Raw genomic sequence first — 9,118 nt, forward strand, 5'->3', positions numbered from 1 at the left:
ACTTTTTCATGTACTTTGTTTAAATTTTATTTAAGTGTGAATTCATTTTACATTGTACCATACACTTTATAATTTAATTGTTTGTATTTTTCTGTCTATAGGGCATATTTTTGTGGTGCTTGCAGATCCTAACAATGTAGAAGGTGTTGACTATTACCTACTATGATGCACAAAACCAAAATGTAAATTGTCAGAATCAGTGGAAGATGTTGATGGGGAACAATATCCCACTAGATCAGTCATTGTTGAAGGTACTTCTTATCAACAAATGAAGATAGATAACAATGGTGTTACATTTACTGAATACATGCCCGACCAAAAAGTTTTGCATTATGGTCATTTGGTTATAGCAACAAGATTACATTTTGAAACTTTACAAACAAGAGATTTTGTCCCCCAAAAGTGGAGGTTGCCTATCGAAGATCATGAAAGGATATTAGAGATAGTAAAAGATAGAGGATCCATATTTTATGTACCATGAGCTCACTTAATTTATTAGAACAAGTGAATTCAAAACCGGTATTCATTGATTATGTGATGAGTTATCATAAGTTGTGAAGAGTTATCCCTACCGACAAGATTTGGCAGTATTTTTGTCATGATTTATGATCACTTGACCAGATACACTGCACCTAGGTAATTTTGTTATGATTTCTAGAGACCGACATGAAATCGAAATGTCTATATATTGACATCATAATACATTATTTTGTATGAGCGAAGTAATATGTTATGTGAAAAGGCAAAAGTGTTAAGTCACAGAGTATGTTGGTAAAGAAGTGTTAAGTGCGTAGAAGAGGATCTATACAAGAAATTTGTGCTACTACTAGATCACATCACCTGTTGTTTTCTAATCACTACAACAGTCAAATCCCCTAATAGGGTAATCTCTAACAAGCTTCATTGTTCAAATCCTCTAACCAGGTGATCCATTAGTTTGGATTTAGAAATCCTCCACCGAGGTTACTCCTTACAAGAGCCTACCTTTTACAGGGTATAGGATTTAACTAAGCTCTGGGATCTTTAACAGGATTCGCGTCTAGTGAAGCATTTTGTAGACCCTAACTGGTCAGTTATCTATTACTATAGATAGCTAACTTGTGAGTCCCATCTCACCATGGTTTTTACCTATTTGTGTTTCCCATGTATGAACACTTGTGTTATGGTGGATGTTTTACATATTGTGGATGTTGTTATATCATTTTTGATTGCATGCATATTGTTTAACAAACTTGTTAAGTTTATCTGTCAGCCAATGTTTAATGTAGTACTATTTTTGGTGTCACTGAGTTGTTAGGGTTTCAAGAAGATCCGAAGAAAATATGAACTAACAATTATATGCAGATTTAAATACAAAAGATAAAGAAATAAAACAGGACACAGATAACACAGAGATTTAACGTGGTTCACCCAGAATGGGTTACGTCCACCATACACAACCGTCCAATCTTTCTTATTATCCAGCAAAAATAGTACATCAACCTTACAATGCCTTAAGCATCCCAACTGCTTATAACATACGTTTTGAGGGCAACAAACAAAGTCGACCTTTTTAGGGTTTTATTACAATATCGGTTTTCATCAACGAACAATGTCGGTTTTCATCAACGAACATTTCAACAATCTCCCACTTGGAGACTGATCAGGCTCCACACCGAACAATCTCCCACTTGGAGATTGATACTACACGACACCACTGTACATGCAACATCCGCTGGATAAAACACTAGTACTTGACTGGTATAAATTCCACAATTATCAATCAAGAAGACCAACATAAACTGATGAAGAAATCAGCTTCTCCTGTGGAACTACCTTTGTGAACATATCGGCAGGATTCTCACTTGTGTGAATCTTCTCAAGCCGTAACTGACCCTCCTCCAAAATAGTCCGGATGAAGTGGTACCTGAGCTGAATGTGCTTTGTCCTTGAATGAAAAGCAGAGTTCTTCGCAAGATGAATGGCACTCTGGCTATCAGTATACAATGGGCTATCCTCTTGTGTCTAACCCAATTCCTTCAAAAAACATTGCAACCAAATCATCTCTTTGCTGGCTTCTGTAGCAGCAACATACTCAGCTTCAGTGGTTGAAAGTGCAACAACCTTTTGCAGCCTAGAAATCCAACTGACTGCAGTTCCCCCTATAGTAAAAACATACCCTGTAGTACTCCTCCGTGAATCAATATCACCTACCAGATCAGAGTCAACAAATCCACTTAGAGCAGCATTAGATCCTTTGAAACATAATGCCTTCATAGTAGTTCCTTTCAAATACCGAAGAATCCATTTCACAGCATTCCAATGTTCCATACCTGGATTACTCATAAACCTGCTCACAACTCCCACTGCATGTGCAATATCTGGCCTGGTGCATACCATTGCATACATCAGACTGCCAACAGCTGATGAATACGGGATGTTAGACATTTTATTAACCTCTTCCTGTGCCTTTGGGCACATCTCCTTAGTCAATTTGAAATGACTAGCCAAAGGTGTACTAACTGCTTTTGCATCCTGCATGTTAAATCTTTTCAACACCTTCTTTATATACTCACTTTGGGACAAATTCAAGGTTCTATTTTTCCTGTCCCGTGTAATCCTCATACCGATAATTTGCTTAGCTGCACCCAAATCCTTCATAGCAAATGACCTGGCTAATTTCTATTTAAGATCATTTATATGTTGCATGTTAGACTCAGCAACAAGCATGTCATCAACATAAAGCAACAAGATAATATAACTGCCATTGTCAAATCTCTTAAAATATACACAATGATCAGAATGACATCTATGATAACTGTGTTCAGCCATGAAACTATCAAATTTTAAATACCATTGTCGGGGTGCTTGCTTTAGGCCATACAGACTTTTCTTCAACCTGCACACCAATTTCTCCTTACCTTTGACCTCATATCCCTGTGGTTGGAACATGTAAATTTCCTCCTCCAAAACTCCATGGAGAAAAGCTGTTTTGACATCTAATTGTTCAAGATGTAAATCATCTGCAGCCACAAGACTAAGTACAGTTCTAATTGAAGTCATTTTTACAACTGGAGAGAATATTTCATCATAATCTATACCCTTTTTCTGTGCAAAACCTTTTACCACAAGTCTGGCCTTATATCTTTTCTGACCTCCTTCCTCCTCCTTCAGTCGATAAACCCATTTGTTAGGCAAGGCTCTTTTTTCTACAGGTAAAGGGACTAAGTCCCAAGTCTTATTTTTCATCAAGGAGTCCATCTCCTCTTTCATTCCTAGCTCCCACTGTTGTTTGGCATCTACCTGCATTGCTTCTTCATATTCTTCTGGTTCACCAGAATCTGTTAATAAAATAGAATACAAAGAAGGAGAAAATCTTTCAGAGGGTCTACTTGTTCTCGTAGAACATCTAACACTTGCAAGAGTTTGTGGGACAATCTGTTGTTGCTGAGCATCAGGTACCTGTGGCATTTCATTTTCAGGAATCTCATCCAACACCACATATTCTTGTTTGTTCTGTTCATGCTTCTTTTCCTGCATCTGTTCTTTATACATAACCTTCTCATTGAATATAACATCTTTACTTCTAATTATTTTCTTATTTTCAAAATCCCATAACCGATAGCCATATTCATCTATCCCATATCTAATGAAGGTACATTTCTGAGATTTAGCATCAAGCTTGGTTCTATTTTCTTTATCAACATGGACAAAAGCTTCGCAACCAAAAGTTTTTAGAAAAGAATAATTTACCTTTTTACCAGTCCATGCCTCCTGTGGAATACCACCATCCAAAGGGGTTGAGGGTCCTCTATTTATCAAATAGACAGCAGTATGTACAGCATCTGCCCAAAAATGTAAGGGCAATCCAGCATGCAATCTCATGCTCCTCGCACGTTCCATGATAGTCCTATTCATTCTCTCTGACACACCATTTTCCTGTGGAGTTCCTGGAACTGTCTTCTGCTTTCGAATCCCATTTAAGGAACAGTAATCTTCAAATGCTTTGCTGCAATACTCACCTCCATTATCCGATCTGAGACACTTCAACTTTTTTCCTGTCTCATTCTCAACCAAAGCTTTCCATTTCTTAAAAGTTTCAAATACATTTGATTTTTGCTTTAGGAAATATACCCATGTTTTTCTGGTTGAGTCATCAATAAAAATAACATAATAACAAGAGCCACCAAGAGATGATACCTGAGCCGGTCCCCATACATCTGAATGTACAAGCTCTAACTTCTCACTCTTCTTCTCTTTCCCAACCTTGAGAAATCTGACTCTTTTCTGTTTACCATAAACACAGTTTTCACAGAACTCTAAATCAATCTTCTTTAGTCCTGGCAATAGATTTTTGGAGTGAAGGATTTTCATCCCTTTCTCACTCAGGTGCCCAAGCCTATGGTGCCACATTATCGAATCTGTTCTTGCAACATTTATTGTTGTTTTCCCTGCAGTAACTTTATCTGTAGCAGCTAAGGTAGAGTAAGTGTTACCAGTACACAGATATAATGTGCCTACCTTCGCACCTTTAGCTACTACTAACGATCCTTTAGTGACCTTCCACATACTGTCTGAGAAGGTAACTATGCAACCTTCACTACCTAGTTGCCCTGCAGAAATTAAATTTCTTCTTAAATTAGGAACATGTCTTACCTCCTGCAGAAACCAGTCATTACCATTTTGCAACTTGATCTTTATCTTTCCTTTTCCAACAATTTGACAGGGCTCATCATCACCCAAATATACCTCTCCAAAATCACCTTGAACATAATCTAGAAAATATTTTCTATGGGGTGTAGCATGAAATGAAGCCCCAGAATCTATTACCCAGGAATCATTAACATTATCCAAACATAAGATTAAAGAATCTTGTAAAGTATTACTCGCAATATTAGCTTCCTTACTGTCATTTTCATTTTTGTCTCCTTCTTTGTTTTTCCAAGACCAACAGTCTTTCTTTAGATGACCAGGCTTTCCGCTAGTACCAGCAATCTTTCTTTCCTCTAGATTGAGAGCATCCTTTCTTTGACTTCCCTCGTGACTTCTCATTCCCAGGGCCTTTTCCTCTTTCCTTTGATCTTCCTCTCTTCTCCACATTCAAAACACTACCCGATGATGTTGGAGTCTCACCTGTGCTTTTCCTTCGCATTTCCTCGCTTAGGATAACACCAACATTATCATCAAATACCAAAGTATTTTTACCAGAGACAGAGTTACTTACAGCCATAACCAAGCTATTCCAACTTTCTGGCAAAGAACATAAAATCAAGAGAGCCCTAACCTCTTCTGCAAAGGTAATTTTTACCGAAGAAAATTGACTGGTAATTGTATTAAATTCATTTAAGTGCTCCGCTACAGATCCTCCCTCCCTCATTTTCAAATTAAACAAACGCTTCATAAGAAATACCTTATTCGAAGCCGAGGGTTTCTCATACAGCTTAGCCAATGTTGCCATCAAATCTACAGTCATTTTTGCTTCTGTTATATTGAATGCTATAGACGACGCCAGGCACAATCGAATGGATCCCAGTGCCTTTCTATCTAAAATGTCCCACTCTTCATCTGATATTGTGGTCAGTTTCTTTGCCTTTCCTTCCAATGGCCGCCACAAATCCTTTTGATACAGGTAATCCTCCATCTGCATTTTCCATAACTAATAATTCTGGCCGTTAAACTTTTCGACCTTGAATTTGGAATCCTCCATTGCTCCCACTCAGATCTAAAAGTCCTGCCAATTTACAAAAAACCTCGCTCTGATACCAATTGTTAGGGTTTCAAGTAGATCCGAAGCAAATATGAACTAACAATTATATGCAGATTTAAATACAAAAGATAAAGAAATAAAACAGGACACAGATAACACAGAGATTTAACGTGGTTCACCCAGAATGGGTTACGTCCACCATACACAGTCGTCCAATCTTTCTTATTATCCAGCAAAAATAGTACATCAACCTTACAATGCCTTAAGCATCCCAGCCGCTTATAACATGCATTTTTAGGGAAACAAACAAAGTCGACCTTTTTAGGGTTTTATTACAATGTCGGTTTTCATCAACGAAAAACGGCAAAAAAATTAGGGCTAGTACCCTTGAGTAGATAGAACCCTACCCATATAGATAGGACCATGCAAAATCTACAACATAATTGCTCTTGCTAACATCCTTGACAAAAAAATATTACAATATAAAATTTTAAATGTGACCCCAATATCAATGCCTTTGTCCATCCTATTGGATCCCAAAATTAATGGTCCACTTCTTCGAACTAAAATCAGCTCGTAAGTTTAGGGTTGTATTCATACAAAAGAAATCATCTCATCAATAGATCATGGAGGGTTAGAGGCCAACTCTATAAGAGTGGGTTATATCTCCTACATTTTGAATTAAACTTAGATTCATAAGGGTATTCCTAGACTAATACCTTATTAGATATTAAATTTGAACAAAATGGATCATTACACTATAACAAAAATCAAACCCAACTTGTTGACTTATCCCCGAAGAATGTCATTGAACAAAAAATAGTTTGCTACCTCAATAACCCCTATATAGATCATAAGACTATGCAAGTGTAACCCACATAAAATGAATTCATTCGAGGCTTACTAAAGATGGTTTTTCTAGCTATATATCACTAGGTTACAATTTCATAGAAAGTCCTAACCCTAAACTACTCGTTGGTTACTTCATCTGTTTGCCTGAGGATTTCCTACGAAATAGTCAATTTCAATCTTCAAACACTTGGGTTAGTGGCCAACGAATGAGATTTCAATTAGAGGATTGAGTAATCTCCTACTCTTTAGGCTCTACTAAACCTAAGTGACTATAACTTGCAATATTCAAAGTTTCCATACAGATAATTTACCAGTATTGCATATATAGCAGATATATTCCAATGAACTTATACCAAGGAAATGATTAATTATCTTAGAATGTGGTTGCATTCTTGGTTTATCATCAACAACTTAACAATTGGGAATAAAACCTAAACTAAATTTAATCCTACAAAATAAATTTAAAAGAGATCTTCATAGTTGAGATGTTTTTGAAACAAAGATAGATTGGTGCTTGATTCCTAGGGCCATGGAGTAAAATAACATATATATTTTATATCCGGAATTGATTTAAATCCAACCGTCTAATCCCAACACTTATTCATTATACAAATTTTAATTAGATATGCACCCACAATTCTACTCAGTGATCACAACACATATACTCATATTCACTACAATGTCCTTAGAGATGAATTCTCCTTATTAAAGAAACTTATGAAATGCATTACACATTCACACAAAGAGTACAAAGACAAACCAATACATCCTTAATGTACTACTTCATGTAAATAAGATGAGACAAGTTAGAGATAATCCTAAAGCATCTTCTTATTAATTTTTCAAAATGATTGATACAATATCATAGATATGAACTTTTTTTGCAAATTTCATTCCATTATTAAAACAATATTAGACTACATACAAGCTACCCATCCAAATGTCTATCCTAGAACCTTTGCCAATGATCTTAATTTCTCAATTTTAATACAAGAGAGCAACAAGCTTAGACTACATACAAGCTACCCATCCAAATGTCTATTCTAGAACCTTTGCCAATGATCTTGATTTCTTATTTATAATACAAGGGAGCAACAAGCTTCAGATCAATTGGCACACTTGGCAAAATTTTATTTGATTCTATTTGTAACTAAATATATGCTAAAAGAATCTTTACATTTCTCATAAAGCACAAATATTTACTCAGTGCTAGAGGGAATTTGAAAACAAAACTGTAAAGCCTGATGATATGGATTTCATTTAACCAACTTGATGACACGAAACATTGCAACTAAAATATTAGAAAACAAATAAAATAAAACATAGCATATTATTTCCTACCGGTGCCCACACCGAATGGAGGTGTAAATGTAAATCTATCTATTTTTAAATTAATAAAATTCTTTGGCCTCGGCCTTTTATCGATAATATATATATATATATATATATATATATATATATATATATATATATATAAATATAAATATATATATATATATATATATATATATATATATATATATATATATATATATATATATATATATATATTGAGAAGATTGACATATTTGAATGCACGTAGAGGATACCCCATTTTTCTAACTCTTCAATAAAAACCCGTGGCCCTTGGGTGTGGCGAGGCTCTATTTAAGTGGAGTATAGTCTCTAAGTGCTCTCTCCTTCATTTCATGCAGGTTAGAAATAAATTCAATTGTGACAAATGTTCAAATTACTTCTGGGTAGCATATACACCATTGAGGTCATTGACATGCTTCATTCCAAATTCTCGTGAAATCATTTTATTCAATTTAACACTTGCATTCTCACTAGCTTTCCATTAATAAGGACAATACTTGGCACACAATAAGACCTCTTTGAAGTAACCGTCATTAGTCTTTTCTCATGATCTGGTGCATCAGTTATTGGCAACGGAGAATTCCCTGAATAAGATGGCAATCTATCTCCAAACTTCACATTTTCTTCTCTCAAGTGCTCATTTTCTCTCTTATACCATGTGTTTTCTTTCACCAGTTTTTCAATATGAGCCTTTGTAAATTTTGTTTCATCAAGTGTCACATGTGCAGCCTCAACAAGGTTCATGTCTTCTAATCTATGAACAAGATATCCATATATTTGACTTTGATCCACAATATTGAGAGACCTCTAACATGGTGGATATAAGGCCCAAGTATACGGAGACTTATTATTAGGGTGGATATAAGGCCCAATTTAACTTTTGTGTTCTAATTTCTCCTTAAGTTGTCAAAACCTATGGCTGAGCTAATATCCCATCTAGGTAGGATTAGGACCCCTTCTTCTTACAATAATCTTCTTCCCTTTCGAGGGATCATCTCTTTCATTTCCTTATCTACTTTGTCTTGTAATTCCTTAAACACTTGTGGATGCATTTCTAGGTTAATGTTCTTCACTAGTTCTCTTATTTGTTTTCATATATACTCAAGAATCATACATGCTTGGAATTTAGGAGAATAAACAAAAGAGTCATGAAAAACAAATATTTGGCTAGAAACATGTCTAACATCATGAGATAGTTGGTCAGAAGTTTCAAATAAGAACCTA

This window comes from Cryptomeria japonica, chromosome 11, assembly GCF_030272615.1.
Source record: "Cryptomeria japonica chromosome 11, Sugi_1.0, whole genome shotgun sequence".
In the NCBI taxonomy this organism is placed as follows: Eukaryota; Viridiplantae; Streptophyta; class Pinopsida; order Cupressales; family Cupressaceae; genus Cryptomeria; species Cryptomeria japonica.